At 50.1% G+C, this 19,012-nt stretch overlaps 41 non-coding genes across 41 annotated transcripts; all 41 read left to right on the top strand.

Moving 5' to 3' along the window:
• Positions 1–268: 268 nt before the first annotated feature.
• On the top strand, positions 269–466 carry LOC145917571 (U2 spliceosomal RNA). Its single transcript, XR_014405603.1, has one exon. It is a non-coding gene; the product is annotated as a U2 spliceosomal RNA (small nuclear RNA).
• Positions 467–731: 265 nt separating this feature from the next.
• LOC145917536 (U1 spliceosomal RNA) lies at positions 732–895 on the top strand. The gene has a single exon (XR_014405570.1). It is a non-coding gene; the product is annotated as a U1 spliceosomal RNA (small nuclear RNA).
• A 288-nt stretch (positions 896–1,183) lies between these two features.
• On the top strand, positions 1,184–1,381 carry LOC145917570 (U2 spliceosomal RNA). Its single transcript, XR_014405602.1, has one exon. It is a non-coding gene; the product is annotated as a U2 spliceosomal RNA (small nuclear RNA).
• A 265-nt stretch (positions 1,382–1,646) lies between these two features.
• On the top strand, positions 1,647–1,810 carry LOC145917535 (U1 spliceosomal RNA). Its single transcript, XR_014405569.1, has one exon. It is a non-coding gene; the product is annotated as a U1 spliceosomal RNA (small nuclear RNA).
• A 288-nt stretch (positions 1,811–2,098) lies between these two features.
• On the top strand, positions 2,099–2,296 carry LOC145917569 (U2 spliceosomal RNA). Its single transcript, XR_014405601.1, has one exon. It is a non-coding gene; the product is annotated as a U2 spliceosomal RNA (small nuclear RNA).
• Positions 2,297–2,561: 265 nt separating this feature from the next.
• On the top strand, positions 2,562–2,725 carry LOC145917534 (U1 spliceosomal RNA). Its single transcript, XR_014405568.1, has one exon. It is a non-coding gene; the product is annotated as a U1 spliceosomal RNA (small nuclear RNA).
• Positions 2,726–3,013: 288 nt separating this feature from the next.
• LOC145917568 (U2 spliceosomal RNA) lies at positions 3,014–3,211 on the top strand. Its single transcript, XR_014405600.1, has one exon. It is a non-coding gene; the product is annotated as a U2 spliceosomal RNA (small nuclear RNA).
• A 265-nt stretch (positions 3,212–3,476) lies between these two features.
• LOC145917533 (U1 spliceosomal RNA) lies at positions 3,477–3,640 on the top strand. The gene has a single exon (XR_014405567.1). It is a non-coding gene; the product is annotated as a U1 spliceosomal RNA (small nuclear RNA).
• Positions 3,641–3,928: 288 nt separating this feature from the next.
• Positions 3,929–4,126, top strand: LOC145917565 (U2 spliceosomal RNA). Its single transcript, XR_014405598.1, has one exon. It is a non-coding gene; the product is annotated as a U2 spliceosomal RNA (small nuclear RNA).
• Positions 4,127–4,391: 265 nt separating this feature from the next.
• LOC145917531 (U1 spliceosomal RNA) lies at positions 4,392–4,555 on the top strand. Its single transcript, XR_014405565.1, has one exon. It is a non-coding gene; the product is annotated as a U1 spliceosomal RNA (small nuclear RNA).
• A 288-nt stretch (positions 4,556–4,843) lies between these two features.
• Positions 4,844–5,041, top strand: LOC145917564 (U2 spliceosomal RNA). The gene has a single exon (XR_014405597.1). It is a non-coding gene; the product is annotated as a U2 spliceosomal RNA (small nuclear RNA).
• Positions 5,042–5,306: 265 nt separating this feature from the next.
• On the top strand, positions 5,307–5,470 carry LOC145917530 (U1 spliceosomal RNA). The gene has a single exon (XR_014405564.1). It is a non-coding gene; the product is annotated as a U1 spliceosomal RNA (small nuclear RNA).
• Positions 5,471–5,758: 288 nt separating this feature from the next.
• On the top strand, positions 5,759–5,956 carry LOC145917563 (U2 spliceosomal RNA). The gene has a single exon (XR_014405596.1). It is a non-coding gene; the product is annotated as a U2 spliceosomal RNA (small nuclear RNA).
• Positions 5,957–6,221: 265 nt separating this feature from the next.
• Positions 6,222–6,385, top strand: LOC145917529 (U1 spliceosomal RNA). The gene has a single exon (XR_014405563.1). It is a non-coding gene; the product is annotated as a U1 spliceosomal RNA (small nuclear RNA).
• Positions 6,386–6,673: 288 nt separating this feature from the next.
• Positions 6,674–6,871, top strand: LOC145917562 (U2 spliceosomal RNA). The gene has a single exon (XR_014405595.1). It is a non-coding gene; the product is annotated as a U2 spliceosomal RNA (small nuclear RNA).
• Positions 6,872–7,136: 265 nt separating this feature from the next.
• LOC145917528 (U1 spliceosomal RNA) lies at positions 7,137–7,300 on the top strand. The gene has a single exon (XR_014405562.1). It is a non-coding gene; the product is annotated as a U1 spliceosomal RNA (small nuclear RNA).
• Positions 7,301–7,588: 288 nt separating this feature from the next.
• LOC145917561 (U2 spliceosomal RNA) lies at positions 7,589–7,786 on the top strand. The gene has a single exon (XR_014405594.1). It is a non-coding gene; the product is annotated as a U2 spliceosomal RNA (small nuclear RNA).
• A 265-nt stretch (positions 7,787–8,051) lies between these two features.
• LOC145917527 (U1 spliceosomal RNA) lies at positions 8,052–8,215 on the top strand. The gene has a single exon (XR_014405561.1). It is a non-coding gene; the product is annotated as a U1 spliceosomal RNA (small nuclear RNA).
• Positions 8,216–8,503: 288 nt separating this feature from the next.
• LOC145917560 (U2 spliceosomal RNA) lies at positions 8,504–8,701 on the top strand. Its single transcript, XR_014405593.1, has one exon. It is a non-coding gene; the product is annotated as a U2 spliceosomal RNA (small nuclear RNA).
• Positions 8,702–8,966: 265 nt separating this feature from the next.
• LOC145917526 (U1 spliceosomal RNA) lies at positions 8,967–9,130 on the top strand. The gene has a single exon (XR_014405560.1). It is a non-coding gene; the product is annotated as a U1 spliceosomal RNA (small nuclear RNA).
• A 288-nt stretch (positions 9,131–9,418) lies between these two features.
• LOC145917522 (U2 spliceosomal RNA) lies at positions 9,419–9,617 on the top strand. The gene has a single exon (XR_014405556.1). It is a non-coding gene; the product is annotated as a U2 spliceosomal RNA (small nuclear RNA).
• A 265-nt stretch (positions 9,618–9,882) lies between these two features.
• Positions 9,883–10,046, top strand: LOC145917525 (U1 spliceosomal RNA). The gene has a single exon (XR_014405559.1). It is a non-coding gene; the product is annotated as a U1 spliceosomal RNA (small nuclear RNA).
• A 288-nt stretch (positions 10,047–10,334) lies between these two features.
• Positions 10,335–10,532, top strand: LOC145917559 (U2 spliceosomal RNA). Its single transcript, XR_014405592.1, has one exon. It is a non-coding gene; the product is annotated as a U2 spliceosomal RNA (small nuclear RNA).
• Positions 10,533–10,797: 265 nt separating this feature from the next.
• Positions 10,798–10,961, top strand: LOC145917524 (U1 spliceosomal RNA). The gene has a single exon (XR_014405558.1). It is a non-coding gene; the product is annotated as a U1 spliceosomal RNA (small nuclear RNA).
• Positions 10,962–11,249: 288 nt separating this feature from the next.
• On the top strand, positions 11,250–11,447 carry LOC145917558 (U2 spliceosomal RNA). The gene has a single exon (XR_014405591.1). It is a non-coding gene; the product is annotated as a U2 spliceosomal RNA (small nuclear RNA).
• A 265-nt stretch (positions 11,448–11,712) lies between these two features.
• LOC145917523 (U1 spliceosomal RNA) lies at positions 11,713–11,876 on the top strand. Its single transcript, XR_014405557.1, has one exon. It is a non-coding gene; the product is annotated as a U1 spliceosomal RNA (small nuclear RNA).
• Positions 11,877–12,164: 288 nt separating this feature from the next.
• LOC145917557 (U2 spliceosomal RNA) lies at positions 12,165–12,362 on the top strand. Its single transcript, XR_014405590.1, has one exon. It is a non-coding gene; the product is annotated as a U2 spliceosomal RNA (small nuclear RNA).
• Positions 12,363–12,627: 265 nt separating this feature from the next.
• LOC145917515 (U1 spliceosomal RNA) lies at positions 12,628–12,791 on the top strand. The gene has a single exon (XR_014405550.1). It is a non-coding gene; the product is annotated as a U1 spliceosomal RNA (small nuclear RNA).
• A 288-nt stretch (positions 12,792–13,079) lies between these two features.
• On the top strand, positions 13,080–13,277 carry LOC145917556 (U2 spliceosomal RNA). The gene has a single exon (XR_014405589.1). It is a non-coding gene; the product is annotated as a U2 spliceosomal RNA (small nuclear RNA).
• A 265-nt stretch (positions 13,278–13,542) lies between these two features.
• LOC145917567 (U1 spliceosomal RNA) lies at positions 13,543–13,706 on the top strand. Its single transcript, XR_014405599.1, has one exon. It is a non-coding gene; the product is annotated as a U1 spliceosomal RNA (small nuclear RNA).
• A 289-nt stretch (positions 13,707–13,995) lies between these two features.
• On the top strand, positions 13,996–14,193 carry LOC145917554 (U2 spliceosomal RNA). The gene has a single exon (XR_014405587.1). It is a non-coding gene; the product is annotated as a U2 spliceosomal RNA (small nuclear RNA).
• Positions 14,194–14,458: 265 nt separating this feature from the next.
• LOC145917549 (U1 spliceosomal RNA) lies at positions 14,459–14,623 on the top strand. The gene has a single exon (XR_014405582.1). It is a non-coding gene; the product is annotated as a U1 spliceosomal RNA (small nuclear RNA).
• A 288-nt stretch (positions 14,624–14,911) lies between these two features.
• On the top strand, positions 14,912–15,109 carry LOC145917553 (U2 spliceosomal RNA). The gene has a single exon (XR_014405586.1). It is a non-coding gene; the product is annotated as a U2 spliceosomal RNA (small nuclear RNA).
• Positions 15,110–15,374: 265 nt separating this feature from the next.
• Positions 15,375–15,538, top strand: LOC145917555 (U1 spliceosomal RNA). The gene has a single exon (XR_014405588.1). It is a non-coding gene; the product is annotated as a U1 spliceosomal RNA (small nuclear RNA).
• Positions 15,539–15,826: 288 nt separating this feature from the next.
• On the top strand, positions 15,827–16,024 carry LOC145917552 (U2 spliceosomal RNA). The gene has a single exon (XR_014405585.1). It is a non-coding gene; the product is annotated as a U2 spliceosomal RNA (small nuclear RNA).
• A 266-nt stretch (positions 16,025–16,290) lies between these two features.
• Positions 16,291–16,454, top strand: LOC145917544 (U1 spliceosomal RNA). The gene has a single exon (XR_014405577.1). It is a non-coding gene; the product is annotated as a U1 spliceosomal RNA (small nuclear RNA).
• A 288-nt stretch (positions 16,455–16,742) lies between these two features.
• Positions 16,743–16,940, top strand: LOC145917551 (U2 spliceosomal RNA). The gene has a single exon (XR_014405584.1). It is a non-coding gene; the product is annotated as a U2 spliceosomal RNA (small nuclear RNA).
• Positions 16,941–17,205: 265 nt separating this feature from the next.
• LOC145917532 (U1 spliceosomal RNA) lies at positions 17,206–17,369 on the top strand. The gene has a single exon (XR_014405566.1). It is a non-coding gene; the product is annotated as a U1 spliceosomal RNA (small nuclear RNA).
• Positions 17,370–17,657: 288 nt separating this feature from the next.
• On the top strand, positions 17,658–17,856 carry LOC145917521 (U2 spliceosomal RNA). Its single transcript, XR_014405555.1, has one exon. It is a non-coding gene; the product is annotated as a U2 spliceosomal RNA (small nuclear RNA).
• A 265-nt stretch (positions 17,857–18,121) lies between these two features.
• Positions 18,122–18,285, top strand: LOC145917509 (U1 spliceosomal RNA). The gene has a single exon (XR_014405544.1). It is a non-coding gene; the product is annotated as a U1 spliceosomal RNA (small nuclear RNA).
• Positions 18,286–18,572: 287 nt separating this feature from the next.
• Positions 18,573–18,770, top strand: LOC145917550 (U2 spliceosomal RNA). Its single transcript, XR_014405583.1, has one exon. It is a non-coding gene; the product is annotated as a U2 spliceosomal RNA (small nuclear RNA).
• Positions 18,771–19,012: the final 242 nt, after the last annotated feature.

Raw genomic sequence — 19,012 nt, 5'->3', positions numbered from 1 at the left:
TAGAGCAAAACGTAAGGTAGAAACGAAGTTTCTACGGGGGGGATTCGCCTGTTACGGTCAGGAGGAGTCGTGTCGGGGGTTGGGAGGTGGGTCATGGGTCCGTTTGTGACGTCATGTGGTGAACAAACTAATTTGAATGGCCTGCCAAAAACGGTAGGAAAAAAACCAGGAAATTTTTTTTTTTTTTTCATTTTTCACCGGAATAAAATTTGGCAGCAAATGCGAGACGGACTCTTCCGGACGTTGCGGACTCAGTGGATGTTGCGGCATCGCTTCTCGGCTCTTTAGAGCTAAGATCAAGTGTAGTATCTGTTCTTCTCAGTTTAATACCTGGGACGCAAGCGATTCGCTTGCATGTCTTTGTATTAACCTGATTTTTGGACAGGGGGCACGGTGCCGGAGCTTGCTTCGACCTGCCCACGGGTTGTCCTGGTATTGCACTACCTCCAGGCACGGCCCACATTCCCACACATGTGGGAATAACCATCTGTTAATCATTCGCAAAACAATTGCACGAAACAGCGGTGCATCCCATGAGTGCGTGTGTGTCGTCTGTATGCACACGCCAAGGAAAGAGAGGTAGAGAGGGAGGACGGGAGAGCAATTAATTTAACGGCACATTTGGTTGTTGTGCTTGTCGGAGACCAGATAAAACAAGCCGTGAAATGCACAATGCGGCAAACACAAGGACGGACGACAAAAATGCTACCTCTCAAGAAGCTGTGCAAAGCATACTTACCTGACGGGGGCCTTCACCGTGATCAGGCCGGCGGTGGGCCCAGGGCGAGGCTTAGCCATTGCACTTAGGCTTAGCTGACCCTTGCGATTACCCCAAATGTGGGTAACTCGGCCGTACAATTTCTGCTAGTGGGGACTGCGTTCGCGCTATCCCCGTCTTTTACTAATCCTCTGATGTAGAGCAAAACGTAAGGTAGAAACGAAGTTTCTACGGGGGGGATTCGCCTGTTACGGTCAGGAGGAGTCGTGTCGGGGGTTGGGAGGTGGGTCATGGGTCCGTTTGTGACGTCATGTGGTGAACAAACTAATTTGAATGGCCTGCCAAAAACGGTAGGAAAAAAACCAGGAAATTTTTTTTTTTTTTTCATTTTTCACCGGAATAAAATTTGGCAGCAAATGCGAGACGGACTCTTCCGGACGTTGCGGACTCAGTGGATGTTGCGGCATCGCTTCTCGGCTCTTTAGAGCTAAGATCAAGTGTAGTATCTGTTCTTCTCAGTTTAATACCTGGGACGCAAGCGATTCGCTTGCATGTCTTTGTATTAACCTGATTTTTGGACAGGGGGCACGGTGCCGGAGCTTGCTTCGACCTGCCCACGGGTTGTCCTGGTATTGCACTACCTCCAGGCACGGCCCACATTCCCACACATGTGGGAATAACCATCTGTTAATCATTCGCAAAACAATTGCACGAAACAGCGGTGCATCCCATGAGTGCGTGTGTGTCGTCTGTATGCACACGCCAAGGAAAGAGAGGTAGAGAGGGAGGACGGGAGAGCAATTAATTTAACGGCACATTTGGTTGTTGTGCTTGTCGGAGACCAGATAAAACAAGCCGTGAAATGCACAATGCGGCAAACACAAGGACGGACGACAAAAATGCTACCTCTCAAGAAGCTGTGCAAAGCATACTTACCTGACGGGGGCCTTCACCGTGATCAGGCCGGCGGTGGGCCCAGGGCGAGGCTTAGCCATTGCACTTAGGCTTAGCTGACCCTTGCGATTACCCCAAATGTGGGTAACTCGGCCGTACAATTTCTGCTAGTGGGGACTGCGTTCGCGCTATCCCCGTCTTTTACTAATCCTCTGATGTAGAGCAAAACGTAAGGTAGAAACGAAGTTTCTACGGGGGGGATTCGCCTGTTACGGTCAGGAGGAGTCGTGTCGGGGGTTGGGAGGTGGGTCATGGGTCCGTTTGTGACGTCATGTGGTGAACAAACTAATTTGAATGGCCTGCCAAAAACGGTAGGAAAAAAACCAGGAAATTTTTTTTTTTTTTTCATTTTTCACCGGAATAAAATTTGGCAGCAAATGCGAGACGGACTCTTCCGGACGTTGCGGACTCAGTGGATGTTGCGGCATCGCTTCTCGGCTCTTTAGAGCTAAGATCAAGTGTAGTATCTGTTCTTCTCAGTTTAATACCTGGGACGCAAGCGATTCGCTTGCATGTCTTTGTATTAACCTGATTTTTGGACAGGGGGCACGGTGCCGGAGCTTGCTTCGACCTGCCCACGGGTTGTCCTGGTATTGCACTACCTCCAGGCACGGCCCACATTCCCACACATGTGGGAATAACCATCTGTTAATCATTCGCAAAACAATTGCACGAAACAGCGGTGCATCCCATGAGTGCGTGTGTGTCGTCTGTATGCACACGCCAAGGAAAGAGAGGTAGAGAGGGAGGACGGGAGAGCAATTAATTTAACGGCACATTTGGTTGTTGTGCTTGTCGGAGACCAGATAAAACAAGCCGTGAAATGCACAATGCGGCAAACACAAGGACGGACGACAAAAATGCTACCTCTCAAGAAGCTGTGCAAAGCATACTTACCTGACGGGGGCCTTCACCGTGATCAGGCCGGCGGTGGGCCCAGGGCGAGGCTTAGCCATTGCACTTAGGCTTAGCTGACCCTTGCGATTACCCCAAATGTGGGTAACTCGGCCGTACAATTTCTGCTAGTGGGGACTGCGTTCGCGCTATCCCCGTCTTTTACTAATCCTCTGATGTAGAGCAAAACGTAAGGTAGAAACGAAGTTTCTACGGGGGGGATTCGCCTGTTACGGTCAGGAGGAGTCGTGTCGGGGGTTGGGAGGTGGGTCATGGGTCCGTTTGTGACGTCATGTGGTGAACAAACTAATTTGAATGGCCTGCCAAAAACGGTAGGAAAAAAACCAGGAAATTTTTTTTTTTTTTTCATTTTTCACCGGAATAAAATTTGGCAGCAAATGCGAGACGGACTCTTCCGGACGTTGCGGACTCAGTGGATGTTGCGGCATCGCTTCTCGGCTCTTTAGAGCTAAGATCAAGTGTAGTATCTGTTCTTCTCAGTTTAATACCTGGGACGCAAGCGATTCGCTTGCATGTCTTTGTATTAACCTGATTTTTGGACAGGGGGCACGGTGCCGGAGCTTGCTTCGACCTGCCCACGGGTTGTCCTGGTATTGCACTACCTCCAGGCACGGCCCACATTCCCACACATGTGGGAATAACCATCTGTTAATCATTCGCAAAACAATTGCACGAAACAGCGGTGCATCCCATGAGTGCGTGTGTGTCGTCTGTATGCACACGCCAAGGAAAGAGAGGTAGAGAGGGAGGACGGGAGAGCAATTAATTTAACGGCACATTTGGTTGTTGTGCTTGTCGGAGACCAGATAAAACAAGCCGTGAAATGCACAATGCGGCAAACACAAGGACGGACGACAAAAATGCTACCTCTCAAGAAGCTGTGCAAAGCATACTTACCTGACGGGGGCCTTCACCGTGATCAGGCCGGCGGTGGGCCCAGGGCGAGGCTTAGCCATTGCACTTAGGCTTAGCTGACCCTTGCGATTACCCCAAATGTGGGTAACTCGGCCGTACAATTTCTGCTAGTGGGGACTGCGTTCGCGCTATCCCCGTCTTTTACTAATCCTCTGATGTAGAGCAAAACGTAAGGTAGAAACGAAGTTTCTACGGGGGGGATTCGCCTGTTACGGTCAGGAGGAGTCGTGTCGGGGGTTGGGAGGTGGGTCATGGGTCCGTTTGTGACGTCATGTGGTGAACAAACTAATTTGAATGGCCTGCCAAAAACGGTAGGAAAAAAACCAGGAAATTTTTTTTTTTTTTTCATTTTTCACCGGAATAAAATTTGGCAGCAAATGCGAGACGGACTCTTCCGGACGTTGCGGACTCAGTGGATGTTGCGGCATCGCTTCTCGGCTCTTTAGAGCTAAGATCAAGTGTAGTATCTGTTCTTCTCAGTTTAATACCTGGGACGCAAGCGATTCGCTTGCATGTCTTTGTATTAACCTGATTTTTGGACAGGGGGCACGGTGCCGGAGCTTGCTTCGACCTGCCCACGGGTTGTCCTGGTATTGCACTACCTCCAGGCACGGCCCACATTCCCACACATGTGGGAATAACCATCTGTTAATCATTCGCAAAACAATTGCACGAAACAGCGGTGCATCCCATGAGTGCGTGTGTGTCGTCTGTATGCACACGCCAAGGAAAGAGAGGTAGAGAGGGAGGACGGGAGAGCAATTAATTTAACGGCACATTTGGTTGTTGTGCTTGTCGGAGACCAGATAAAACAAGCCGTGAAATGCACAATGCGGCAAACACAAGGACGGACGACAAAAATGCTACCTCTCAAGAAGCTGTGCAAAGCATACTTACCTGACGGGGGCCTTCACCGTGATCAGGCCGGCGGTGGGCCCAGGGCGAGGCTTAGCCATTGCACTTAGGCTTAGCTGACCCTTGCGATTACCCCAAATGTGGGTAACTCGGCCGTACAATTTCTGCTAGTGGGGACTGCGTTCGCGCTATCCCCGTCTTTTACTAATCCTCTGATGTAGAGCAAAACGTAAGGTAGAAACGAAGTTTCTACGGGGGGGATTCGCCTGTTACGGTCAGGAGGAGTCGTGTCGGGGGTTGGGAGGTGGGTCATGGGTCCGTTTGTGACGTCATGTGGTGAACAAACTAATTTGAATGGCCTGCCAAAAACGGTAGGAAAAAAACCAGGAAATTTTTTTTTTTTTTTCATTTTTCACCGGAATAAAATTTGGCAGCAAATGCGAGACGGACTCTTCCGGACGTTGCGGACTCAGTGGATGTTGCGGCATCGCTTCTCGGCTCTTTAGAGCTAAGATCAAGTGTAGTATCTGTTCTTCTCAGTTTAATACCTGGGACGCAAGCGATTCGCTTGCATGTCTTTGTATTAACCTGATTTTTGGACAGGGGGCACGGTGCCGGAGCTTGCTTCGACCTGCCCACGGGTTGTCCTGGTATTGCACTACCTCCAGGCACGGCCCACATTCCCACACATGTGGGAATAACCATCTGTTAATCATTCGCAAAACAATTGCACGAAACAGCGGTGCATCCCATGAGTGCGTGTGTGTCGTCTGTATGCACACGCCAAGGAAAGAGAGGTAGAGAGGGAGGACGGGAGAGCAATTAATTTAACGGCACATTTGGTTGTTGTGCTTGTCGGAGACCAGATAAAACAAGCCGTGAAATGCACAATGCGGCAAACACAAGGACGGACGACAAAAATGCTACCTCTCAAGAAGCTGTGCAAAGCATACTTACCTGACGGGGGCCTTCACCGTGATCAGGCCGGCGGTGGGCCCAGGGCGAGGCTTAGCCATTGCACTTAGGCTTAGCTGACCCTTGCGATTACCCCAAATGTGGGTAACTCGGCCGTACAATTTCTGCTAGTGGGGACTGCGTTCGCGCTATCCCCGTCTTTTACTAATCCTCTGATGTAGAGCAAAACGTAAGGTAGAAACGAAGTTTCTACGGGGGGGATTCGCCTGTTACGGTCAGGAGGAGTCGTGTCGGGGGTTGGGAGGTGGGTCATGGGTCCGTTTGTGACGTCATGTGGTGAACAAACTAATTTGAATGGCCTGCCAAAAACGGTAGGAAAAAAACCAGGAAATTTTTTTTTTTTTTTCATTTTTCACCGGAATAAAATTTGGCAGCAAATGCGAGACGGACTCTTCCGGACGTTGCGGACTCAGTGGATGTTGCGGCATCGCTTCTCGGCTCTTTAGAGCTAAGATCAAGTGTAGTATCTGTTCTTCTCAGTTTAATACCTGGGACGCAAGCGATTCGCTTGCATGTCTTTGTATTAACCTGATTTTTGGACAGGGGGCACGGTGCCGGAGCTTGCTTCGACCTGCCCACGGGTTGTCCTGGTATTGCACTACCTCCAGGCACGGCCCACATTCCCACACATGTGGGAATAACCATCTGTTAATCATTCGCAAAACAATTGCACGAAACAGCGGTGCATCCCATGAGTGCGTGTGTGTCGTCTGTATGCACACGCCAAGGAAAGAGAGGTAGAGAGGGAGGACGGGAGAGCAATTAATTTAACGGCACATTTGGTTGTTGTGCTTGTCGGAGACCAGATAAAACAAGCCGTGAAATGCACAATGCGGCAAACACAAGGACGGACGACAAAAATGCTACCTCTCAAGAAGCTGTGCAAAGCATACTTACCTGACGGGGGCCTTCACCGTGATCAGGCCGGCGGTGGGCCCAGGGCGAGGCTTAGCCATTGCACTTAGGCTTAGCTGACCCTTGCGATTACCCCAAATGTGGGTAACTCGGCCGTACAATTTCTGCTAGTGGGGACTGCGTTCGCGCTATCCCCGTCTTTTACTAATCCTCTGATGTAGAGCAAAACGTAAGGTAGAAACGAAGTTTCTACGGGGGGGATTCGCCTGTTACGGTCAGGAGGAGTCGTGTCGGGGGTTGGGAGGTGGGTCATGGGTCCGTTTGTGACGTCATGTGGTGAACAAACTAATTTGAATGGCCTGCCAAAAACGGTAGGAAAAAAACCAGGAAATTTTTTTTTTTTTTTCATTTTTCACCGGAATAAAATTTGGCAGCAAATGCGAGACGGACTCTTCCGGACGTTGCGGACTCAGTGGATGTTGCGGCATCGCTTCTCGGCTCTTTAGAGCTAAGATCAAGTGTAGTATCTGTTCTTCTCAGTTTAATACCTGGGACGCAAGCGATTCGCTTGCATGTCTTTGTATTAACCTGATTTTTGGACAGGGGGCACGGTGCCGGAGCTTGCTTCGACCTGCCCACGGGTTGTCCTGGTATTGCACTACCTCCAGGCACGGCCCACATTCCCACACATGTGGGAATAACCATCTGTTAATCATTCGCAAAACAATTGCACGAAACAGCGGTGCATCCCATGAGTGCGTGTGTGTCGTCTGTATGCACACGCCAAGGAAAGAGAGGTAGAGAGGGAGGACGGGAGAGCAATTAATTTAACGGCACATTTGGTTGTTGTGCTTGTCGGAGACCAGATAAAACAAGCCGTGAAATGCACAATGCGGCAAACACAAGGACGGACGACAAAAATGCTACCTCTCAAGAAGCTGTGCAAAGCATACTTACCTGACGGGGGCCTTCACCGTGATCAGGCCGGCGGTGGGCCCAGGGCGAGGCTTAGCCATTGCACTTAGGCTTAGCTGACCCTTGCGATTACCCCAAATGTGGGTAACTCGGCCGTACAATTTCTGCTAGTGGGGACTGCGTTCGCGCTATCCCCGTCTTTTACTAATCCTCTGATGTAGAGCAAAACGTAAGGTAGAAACGAAGTTTCTACGGGGGGGATTCGCCTGTTACGGTCAGGAGGAGTCGTGTCGGGGGTTGGGAGGTGGGTCATGGGTCCGTTTGTGACGTCATGTGGTGAACAAACTAATTTGAATGGCCTGCCAAAAACGGTAGGAAAAAAACCAGGAAATTTTTTTTTTTTTTTCATTTTTCACCGGAATAAAATTTGGCAGCAAATGCGAGACGGACTCTTCCGGACGTTGCGGACTCAGTGGATGTTGCGGCATCGCTTCTCGGCTCTTTAGAGCTAAGATCAAGTGTAGTATCTGTTCTTCTCAGTTTAATACCTGGGACGCAAGCGATTCGCTTGCATGTCTTTGTATTAACCTGATTTTTGGACAGGGGGCACGGTGCCGGAGCTTGCTTCGACCTGCCCACGGGTTGTCCTGGTATTGCACTACCTCCAGGCACGGCCCACATTCCCACACATGTGGGAATAACCATCTGTTAATCATTCGCAAAACAATTGCACGAAACAGCGGTGCATCCCATGAGTGCGTGTGTGTCGTCTGTATGCACACGCCAAGGAAAGAGAGGTAGAGAGGGAGGACGGGAGAGCAATTAATTTAACGGCACATTTGGTTGTTGTGCTTGTCGGAGACCAGATAAAACAAGCCGTGAAATGCACAATGCGGCAAACACAAGGACGGACGACAAAAATGCTACCTCTCAAGAAGCTGTGCAAAGCATACTTACCTGACGGGGGCCTTCACCGTGATCAGGCCGGCGGTGGGCCCAGGGCGAGGCTTAGCCATTGCACTTAGGCTTAGCTGACCCTTGCGATTACCCCAAATGTGGGTAACTCGGCCGTACAATTTCTGCTAGTGGGGACTGCGTTCGCGCTATCCCCGTCTTTTACTAATCCTCTGATGTAGAGCAAAACGTAAGGTAGAAACGAAGTTTCTACGGGGGGGATTCGCCTGTTACGGTCAGGAGGAGTCGTGTCGGGGGTTGGGAGGTGGGTCATGGGTCCGTTTGTGACGTCATGTGGTGAACAAACTAATTTGAATGGCCTGCCAAAAACGGTAGGAAAAAAACCAGGAAATTTTTTTTTTTTTTTCATTTTTCACCGGAATAAAATTTGGCAGCAAATGCGAGACGGACTCTTCCGGACGTTGCGGACTCAGTGGATGTTGCGGCATCGCTTCTCGGCTCTTTAGAGCTAAGATCAAGTGTAGTATCTGTTCTTCTCAGTTTAATACCTGGGACGCAAGCGATTCGCTTGCATGTCTTTGTATTAACCTGATTTTTGGACAGGGGGCACGGTGCCGGAGCTTGCTTCGACCTGCCCACGGGTTGTCCTGGTATTGCACTACCTCCAGGCACGGCCCACATTCCCACACATGTGGGAATAACCATCTGTTAATCATTCGCAAAACAATTGCACGAAACAGCGGTGCATCCCATGAGTGCGTGTGTGTCGTCTGTATGCACACGCCAAGGAAAGAGAGGTAGAGAGGGAGGACGGGAGAGCAATTAATTTAACGGCACATTTGGTTGTTGTGCTTGTCGGAGACCAGATAAAACAAGCCGTGAAATGCACAATGCGGCAAACACAAGGACGGACGACAAAAATGCTACCTCTCAAGAAGCTGTGCAAAGCATACTTACCTGACGGGGGCCTTCACCGTGATCAGGCCGGCGGTGGGCCCAGGGCGAGGCTTAGCCATTGCACTTAGGCTTAGCTGACCCTTGCGATTACCCCAAATGTGGGTAACTCGGCCGTACAATTTCTGCTAGTGGGGACTGCGTTCGCGCTATCCCCGTCTTTTACTAATCCTCTGATGTAGAGCAAAACGTAAGGTAGAAACGAAGTTTCTACGGGGGGGATTCGCCTGTTACGGTCAGGAGGAGTCGTGTCGGGGGTTGGGAGGTGGGTCATGGGTCCGTTTGTGACGTCATGTGGTGAACAAACTAATTTGAATGGCCTGCCAAAAACGGTAGGAAAAAAACCAGGAAATTTTTTTTTTTTTTTCATTTTTCACCGGAATAAAATTTGGCAGCAAATGCGAGACGGACTCTTCCGGACGTTGCGGACTCAGTGGATGTTGCGGCATCGCTTCTCGGCTCTTTAGAGCTAAGATCAAGTGTAGTATCTGTTCTTCTCAGTTTAATACCTGGGACGCAAGCGATTCGCTTGCATGTCTTTGTATTAACCTGATTTTTGGACAGGGGGCACGGTGCCGGAGCTTGCTTCGACCTGCCCACTGGGTTGTCCTGGTATTGCACTACCTCCAGGCACGGCCCACATTCCCACACATGTGGGAATAACCATCTGTTAATCATTCGCAAAACAATTGCACGAAACAGCGGTGCATCCCATGAGTGCGTGTGTGTCGTCTGTATGCACACGCCAAGGAAAGAGAGGTAGAGAGGGAGGACGGGAGAGCAATTAATTTAACGGCACATTTGGTTGTTGTGCTTGTCGGAGACCAGATAAAACAAGCCGTGAAATGCACAATGCGGCAAACACAAGGACGGACGACAAAAATGCTACCTCTCAAGAAGCTGTGCAAAGCATACTTACCTGACGGGGGCCTTCACCGTGATCAGGCCGGCGGTGGGCCCAGGGCGAGGCTTAGCCATTGCACTTAGGCTTAGCTGACCCTTGCGATTACCCCAAATGTGGGTAACTCGGCCGTACAATTTCTGCTAGTGGGGACTGCGTTCGCGCTATCCCCGTCTTTTACTAATCCTCTGATGTAGAGCAAAACGTAAGGTAGAAACGAAGTTTCTACGGGGGGGATTCGCCTGTTACGGTCAGGAGGAGTCGTGTCGGGGGTTGGGAGGTGGGTCATGGGTCCGTTTGTGACGTCATGTGGTGAACAAACTAATTTGAATGGCCTGCCAAAAACGGTAGGAAAAAAACCAGGAAATTTTTTTTTTTTTTTCATTTTTCACCGGAATAAAATTTGGCAGCAAATGCGAGACGGACTCTTCCGGACGTTGCGGACTCAGTGGATGTTGCGGCATCGCTTCTCGGCTCTTTAGAGCTAAGATCAAGTGTAGTATCTGTTCTTCTCAGTTTAATACCTGGGACGCAAGCGATTCGCTTGCATGTCTTTGTATTAACCTGATTTTTGGACAGGGGGCACGGTGCCGGAGCTTGCTTCGACCTGCCCACGGGTTGTCCTGGTATTGCACTACCTCCAGGCACGGCCCACATTCCCACACATGTGGGAATAACCATCTGTTAATCATTCGCAAAACAATTGCACGAAACAGCGGTGCATCCCATGAGTGCGTGTGTGTCGTCTGTATGCACACGCCAAGGAAAGAGAGGTAGAGAGGGAGGACGGGAGAGCAATTAATTTAACGGCACATTTGGTTGTTGTGCTTGTCGGAGACCAGATAAAACAAGCCGTGAAATGCACAATGCGGCAAACACAAGGACGGACGACAAAAATGCTACCTCTCAAGAAGCTGTGCAAAGCATACTTACCTGACGGGGGCCTTCACCGTGATCAGGCCGGCGGTGGGCCCAGGGCGAGGCTTAGCCATTGCACTTAGGCTTAGCTGACCCTTGCGATTACCCCAAATGTGGGTAACTCGGCCGTACAATTTCTGCTAGTGGGGACTGCGTTCGCGCTATCCCCGTCTTTTACTAATCCTCTGATGTAGAGCAAAACGTAAGGTAGAAACGAAGTTTCTACGGGGGGGATTCGCCTGTTACGGTCAGGAGGAGTCGTGTCGGGGGTTGGGAGGTGGGTCATGGGTCCGTTTGTGACGTCATGTGGTGAACAAACTAATTTGAATGGCCTGCCAAAAACGGTAGGAAAAAAACCAGGAAATTTTTTTTTTTTTTTCATTTTTCACCGGAATAAAATTTGGCAGCAAATGCGAGACGGACTCTTCCGGACGTTGCGGACTCAGTGGATGTTGCGGCATCGCTTCTCGGCTCTTTAGAGCTAAGATCAAGTGTAGTATCTGTTCTTCTCAGTTTAATACCTGGGACGCAAGCGATTCGCTTGCATGTCTTTGTATTAACCTGATTTTTGGACAGGGGGCACGGTGCCGGAGCTTGCTTCGACCTGCCCACGGGTTGTCCTGGTATTGCACTACCTCCAGGCACGGCCCACATTCCCACACATGTGGGAATAACCATCTGTTAATCATTCGCAAAACAATTGCACGAAACAGCGGTGCATCCCATGAGTGCGTGTGTGTCGTCTGTATGCACACGCCAAGGAAAGAGAGGTAGAGAGGGAGGACGGGAGAGCAATTAATTTAACGGCACATTTGGTTGTTGTGCTTGTCGGAGACCAGATAAAACAAGCCGTGAAATGCACAATGCGGCAAACACAAGGACGGACGACAAAAATGCTACCTCTCAAGAAGCTGTGCAAAGCATACTTACCTGACGGGGGCCTTCACCGTGATCAGGCCGGCGGTGGGCCCAGGGCGAGGCTTAGCCATTGCACTTAGGCTTAGCTGACCCTTGCGATTACCCCAAATGTGGGTAACTCGGCCGTACAATTTCTGCTAGTGGGGACTGCGTTCGCGCTATCCCCGTCTTTTACTAATCCTCTGATGTAGAGCAAAACGTAAGGTAGAAACGAAGTTTCTACGGGGGGGATTCGCCTGTTACGGTCAGGAGGAGTCGTGTCGGGGGTTGGGAGGTGGGTCATGGGTCCGTTTGTGACGTCATGTGGTGAACAAACTAATTTGAATGGCCTGCCAAAAACGGTAGGAAAAAAACCAGGAAATTTTTTTTTTTTTTTCATTTTTCACCGGAATAAAATTTGGCAGCAAATGCGAGACGGACTCTTCCGGACGTTGCGGACTCAGTGGATGTTGCGGCATCGCTTCTCGGCTCTTTAGAGCTAAGATCAAGTGTAGTATCTGTTCTTCTCAGTTTAATACCTGGGACGCAAGCGATTCGCTTGCATGTCTTTGTATTAACCTGATTTTTGGACAGGGGGCACGGTGCCGGAGCTTGCTTCGACCTGCCCACGGGTTGTCCTGGTATTGCACTACCTCCAGGCACGGCCCACATTCCCACACATGTGGGAATAACCATCTGTTAATCATTCGCAAAACAATTGCACGAAACAGCGGTGCATCCCATGAGTGCGTGTGTGTCGTCTGTATGCACACGCCAAGGAAAGAGAGGTAGAGAGGGAGGACGGGAGAGCAATTAATTTAACGGCACATTTGGTTGTTGTGCTTGTCGGAGACCAGATAAAACAAGCCGTGAAATGCACAATGCGGCAAACACAAGGACGGACGACAAAAATGCTACCTCTCAAGAAGCTGTGCAAAGCATACTTACCTGACGGGGGCCTTCACCGTGATCAGGCCGGCGGTGGGCCCAGGGCGAGGCTTAGCCATTGCACTTAGGCTTAGCTGACCCTTGCGATTACCCCAAATGTGGGTAACTCGGCCGTACAATTTCTGCTAGTGGGGACTGCGTTCGCGCTATCCCCGTCTTTTACTAATCCTCTGATGTAGAGCAAAACGTAAGGTAGAAACGAAGTTTCTACGGGGGGGATTCGCCTGTTACGGTCAGGAGGAGTCGTGTCGGGGGTTGGGAGGTGGGTCATGGGTCCGTTTGTGACGTCATGTGGTGAACAAACTAATTTGAATGGCCTGCCAAAAACGGTAGGAAAAAAACCAGGAAATTTTTTTTTTTTTTTCATTTTTCACCGGAATAAAATTTGGCAGCAAATGCGAGACGGACTCTTCCGGACGTTGCGGACTCAGTGGATGTTGCGGCATCGCTTCTCGGCTCTTTAGAGCTAAGATCAAGTGTAGTATCTGTTCTTCTCAGTTTAATACCTGGGACGCAAGCGATTCGCTTGCATGTCTTTGTATTAACCTGATTTTTGGACAGGGGGCACGGTGCCGGAGCTTGCTTCGACCTGCCCACGGGTTGTCCTGGTATTGCACTACCTCCAGGCACGGCCCACATTCCCACACATGTGGGAATAACCATCTGTTAATCATTCGCAAAACAATTGCACGAAACAGCGGTGCATCCCATGAGTGCGTGTGTGTCGTCTGTATGCACACGCCAAGGAAAGAGAGGTAGAGAGGGAGGACGGGAGAGCAATTAATTTAACGGCACATTTGGTTGTTGTGCTTGTCGGAGACCAGATAAAACAAGCCGTGAAATGCACAATGCGGCAAACACAAGGACGGACGACAAAAATGCTACCTCTCAAGAAGCTGTGCAAAGCATACTTACCTGACGGGGGCCTTCACCGTGATCAGGCCGGCGGTGGGCCCAGGGCGAGGCTTAGCCATTGCACTTAGGCTTAGCTGACCCTTGCGATTACCCCAAATGTGGGTAACTCGGCCGTACAATTTCTGCTAGTGGGGACTGCGTTCGCGCTATCCCCGTCTTTTACTAATCCTCTGATGTAGAGCAAAACGTAAGGTAGAAACGAAGTTTCTACGGGGGGGATTCGCCTGTTACGGTCAGGAGGAGTCGTGTCGGGGGTTGGGAGGTGGGTCATGGGTCCGTTTGTGACGTCATGTGGTGAACAAACTAATTTGAATGGCCTGCCAAAAACGGTAGGAAAAAAACCAGGAAATTTTTTTTTTTTTTTTCATTTTTCACCGGAATAAAATTTGGCAGCAAATGCGAGACGGACTCTTCCGGACGTTGCGGACTCAGTGGATGTTGCGGCATCGCTTCTCGGCTCTTTAGAGCTAAGATCAAGTGTAGTATCTGTTCTTCTCAGTTTAATACCTGGGACGCAAGCGATTCGCTTGCATGTCTTTGTATTAACCTGATTTTTGGACAGGGGGCACGGTGCCGGAGCTTGCTTCGACCTGCCCACGGGTTGTCCTGGTATTGCACTACCTCCAGGCACGGCCCACATTCCCACACATGTGGGAATAACCATCTGTTAATCATTCGCAAAACAATTGCACGAAACAGCGGTGCATCCCATGAGTGCGTGTGTGTCGTCTGTATGCACACGCCAAGGAAAGAGAGGTAGAGAGGGAGGACGGGAGAGCAATTAATTTAACGGCACATTTGGTTGTTGTGCTTGTCGGAGACCAGATAAAACAAGCCGTGAAATGCACAATGCGGCAAACACAAGGACGGACGACAAAAATGCTACCTCTCAAGAAGCTGTGCAAAGCATACTTACCTGACGGGGGGCCTTCACCGTGATCAGGCCGGCGGTGGGCCCAGGGCGAGGCTTAGCCATTGCACTTAGGCTTAGCTGACCCTTGCGATTACCCCAAATGTGGGTAACTCGGCCGTACAATTTCTGCTAGTGGGGACTGCGTTCGCGCTATCCCCGTCTTTTACTAATCCTCTGATGTAGAGCAAAACGTAAGGTAGAAACGAAGTTTCTACGGGGGGGATTCGCCTGTTACGGTCAGGAGGAGTCGTGTCGGGGGTTGGGAGGTGGGTCATGGGTCCGTTTGTGACGTCATGTGGTGAACAAACTAATTTGAATGGCCTGCCAAAAACGGTAGGAAAAAAACCAGGAAATTTTTTTTTTTTTTTCATTTTTCACCGGAATAAAATTTGGCAGCAAATGCGAGACGGACTCTTCCGGACGTTGCGGACTCAGTGGATGTTGCGGCATCGCTTCTCGGCTCTTTAGAGCTAAGATCAAGTGTAGTATCTGTTCTTCTCAGTTTAATACCTGGGACGCAAGCGATTCGCTTGCATGTCTTTGTATTAACCTGATTTTTGGACAGGGGGCACGGTGCCGGAGCTTGCTTCGACCTGCCCACGGGTTGTCCTGGTATTGCACTACCTCCAGGCACGGCCCACATTCCCACACATGTGGGAATAACCATCTGTTAATCATTCGCAAAACAATTGCACGAAACAGCGGTGCATCCCATGAGTGCGTGTGTGTCGTCTGTATGCACACGCCAAGGAAAGAGAGGTAGAGAGGGAGGACGGGAGAGCAATTAATTTAACGGCACATTTGGTTGTTGTGCTTGTCGGAGACCAGATAAAACAAGCCGTGAAATGCACAATGCGGCAAACACAAGGACGGACGACAAAAATGCTACCTCTCAAGAAGCTGTGCAAAGCATACTTACCTGACGGGGGCCTTCACCGTGATCAGGCCGGCGGTGGGCCCAGGGCGAGGCTTAGCCATTGCACTTAGGCTTAGCTGACCCTTGCGATTACCCCAAATGTGGGTAACTCGGCCGTACAATTTCTGCTAGTGGGGACTGCGTTCGCGCTATCCCCGTCTTTTACTAATCCTCTGATGTAGAGCAAAACGTAAGGTAGAAACGAAGTTTCTACGGGGGGGATTCGCCTGTTACGGTCAGGAGGAGTCGTGTCGGGGGTTGGGAGGTGGGTCATGGGTCCGTTTGTGACGTCATGTGGTGAACAAACTAATTTGAATGGCCTGCCAAAAACGGTAGGAAAAAAACCAGGAAATTTTTTTTTTTTTTTCATTTTTCACCGGAATAAAATTTGGCAGCAAATGCGAGACGGACTCTTCCGGACGTTGCGGACTCAGTGGATGTTGCGGCATCGCTTCTCGGCTCTTTAGAGCTAAGATCAAGTGTAGTATCTGTTCTTCTCAGTTTAATACCTGGGACGCAAGCGATTCGCTTGCATGTCTTTGTATTAACCTGATTTTTGGACAGGGGGCACGGTGCCGGAGCTTGCTTCGACCTGCCCACGGGTTGTCCTGGTATTGCACTACCTCCAGGCACGGCCCACATTCCCACACATGTGGGAATAACCATCTGTTAATCATTCGCAAAACAATTGCACGAAACAGCGGTGCATCCCATGAGTGGCGTGTGTGTCGTCTGTATGCACACGCCAAGGAAAGAGAGGTAGAGAGGGAGGACGGGAGAGCAATTAATTTAACGGCACATTTGGTTGTTGTGCTTGTCGGAGACCAGATAAAACAAGCCGTGAAATGCACAATGCGGCAAACACAAGGACGGACGACAAAAATGCTACCTCTCAAGAAGCTGTGCAAAGCATACTTACCTGACGGGGGCCTTCACCGTGATCAGGCCGGCGGTGGGCCCAGGGCGAGGCTTAGCCATTGCACTTAGGCTTAGCTGACCCTTGCGATTACCCCAAATGTGGGTAACTCGGCCGTACAATTTCTGCTAGTGGGGACTGCGTTCGCGCTATCCCCGTCTTTTACTAATCCTCTGATGTAGAGCAAAACGTAAGGTAGAAACGAAGTTTCTACGGGGGGGATTCGCCTGTTACGGTCAGGAGGAGTCGTGTCGGGGGTTGGGAGGTGGGTCATGGGTCCGTTTGTGACGTCATGTGGTGAACAAACTAATTTGAATGGCCTGCCAAAAACGGTAGGAAAAAAACCAGGAAATTTTTTTTTTTTTTTCATTTTTCACCGGAATAAAATTTGGCAGCAAATGCGAGACGGACTCTTCCGGACGTTGCGGACTCAGTGGATGTTGCGGCATCGCTTCTCGGCTCTTTAGAGCTAAGATCAAGTGTAGTATCTGTTCTTCTCAGTTTAATACCTGGGACGCAAGCGATTCGCTTGCATGTCTTTGTATTAACCTGATTTTTGGACAGGGGGCACGGTGCCGGAGCTTGCTTCGACCTGCCCACGGGTTGTCCTGGTATTGCACTACCTCCAGGCACGGCCCACATTCCCACACATGTGGGAATAACCATCTGTTAATCATTCGCAAAACAATTGCACGAAACAGCGGTGCATCCCATGAGTGCGTGTGTGTCGTCTGTATGCACACGCCAAGGAAAGAGAGGTAGAGAGGGAGGACGGGAGAGCAATTAATTTAACGGCACATTTGGTTGTTGTGCTTGTCGGAGACCAGATAAAACAAGCCGTGAAATGCACAATGCGGCAAACACAAGGACGGACGACAAAAATGCTACCTCTCAAGAAGCTGTGCAAAGCATACTTACCTGACGGGGGCCTTCACCGTGATCAGGCCGGCGGTGGGCCCAGGGCGAGGCTTAGCCATTGCACTTAGGCTTAGCTGACCCTTGCGATTACCCCAAATGTGGGTAACTCGGCCGTACAATTTCTGCTAGTGGGGACTGCGTTCGCGCTATCCCCGTCTTTTACTAATCCTCTGATGTAGAGCAAAACGTAAGGTAGAAACGAAGTTTCTACGGGGGGGATTCGCCTGTTACGGTCAGGAGGAGTCGTGTCGGGGGTTGGGAGGTGGGTCATGGGTCCGTTTGTGACGTCATGTGGTGAACAAACTAATTTGAATGGCCTGCCAAAAACGGTAGGAAAAAAACCAGGAAATTTTTTTTTTTTTTTCATTTTTCACCGGAATAAAATTTGGCAGCAAATGCGAGACGGACTCTTCCGGACGTTGCGGACTCAGTGGATGTTGCGGCATCGCTTCTCGGCTCTTTAGAGCTAAGATCAAGTGTAGTATCTGTTCTTCTCAGTTTAATACCTGGGACGCAAGCGATTCGCTTGCATGTCTTTGTATTAACCTGATTTTTTGGACAGGGGGCACGGTGCCGGAGCTTGCTTCGACCTGCCCACGGGTTGTCCTGGTATTGCACTACCTCCAGGCACGGCCCACATTCCCACACATGTGGGAATAACCATCTGTTAATCATTCGCAAAACAATTGCACGAAACAGCGGTGCATCCCATGAGTGCGTGTGTGTCGTCTGTATGCACACGCCAAGGAAAGAGAGGTAGAGAGGGAGGACGGGAGAGCAATTAATTTAACGGCACATTTGGTTGTTGTGCTTGTCGGAGACCAGATAAAACAAGCCGTGAAATGCACAATGCGGCAAACACAAGGACGGACGACAAAAATGCTACCTCTCAAGAAGCTGTGCAAAGCATACTTACCTGACGGGGGCCTTCACCGTGATCAGGCCGGCGGTGGGCCCAGGGCGAGGCTTAGCCATTGCACTTAGGCTTAGCTGACCCTTGCGATTACCCCAAATGTGGGTAACTCGGCCGTACAATTTCTGCTAGTGGGGACTGCGTTCGCGCTATCCCCGTCTTTTACTAATCCTCTGATGTAGAGCAAAACGTAAGGTAGAAACGAAGTTTCTACGGGGGGGATTCGCCTGTTACGGTCAGGAGGAGTCGTGTCGGGGGTTGGGAGGTGGGTCATGGGTCCGTTTGTGACGTCATGTGGTGAACAAACTAATTTGAATGGCCTGCCAAAAACGGTAGGAAAAAAACCAGGAAATTTTTTTTTTTTTTCATTTTTCACCGGAATAAAATTTGGCAGCAAATGCGAGACGGACTCTTCCGGACGTTGCGGACTCAGTGGATGTTGCGGCATCGCTTCTCGGCTCTTTAGAGCTAAGATCAAGTGTAGTATCTGTTCTTCTCAGTTTAATACCTGGGACGCAAGCGATTCGCTTGCATGTCTTTGTATTAACCTGATTTTTGGACAGGGGGCACGGTGCCGGAGCTTGCTTCGACCTGCCCACGGGTTGTCCTGGTATTGCACTACCTCCAGGCACGGCCCACATTCCCACACATGTGGGAATAACCATCTGTTAATCATTCGCAAAACAATTGCACGAAACAGCGGTGCATCCCATGAGTGCGTGTGTGTCGTCTGTATGCACACGCCAAGGAAAGAGAGGTAGAGAGGGAGGACGGGAGAGCAATTAATTTAACGGCACATTTGGTTGTTGTCGCTTGTCGGAGACCAGATAAAACAAGCCGTGAAATGCACAATGCGGCAAACACAAGGACGGACGACAAAAATGCT

The sequence above is a fragment of the Ascidia mentula genome (genome assembly GCF_947561715.1).
Source record: "Ascidia mentula chromosome 3 unlocalized genomic scaffold, kaAscMent1.1 SUPER_3_unloc_7, whole genome shotgun sequence".
In the NCBI taxonomy this organism is placed as follows: Eukaryota; Metazoa; Chordata; class Ascidiacea; order Phlebobranchia; family Ascidiidae; genus Ascidia; species Ascidia mentula.
This window is presented reverse-complemented; position numbering and strand designations above follow the sequence as displayed.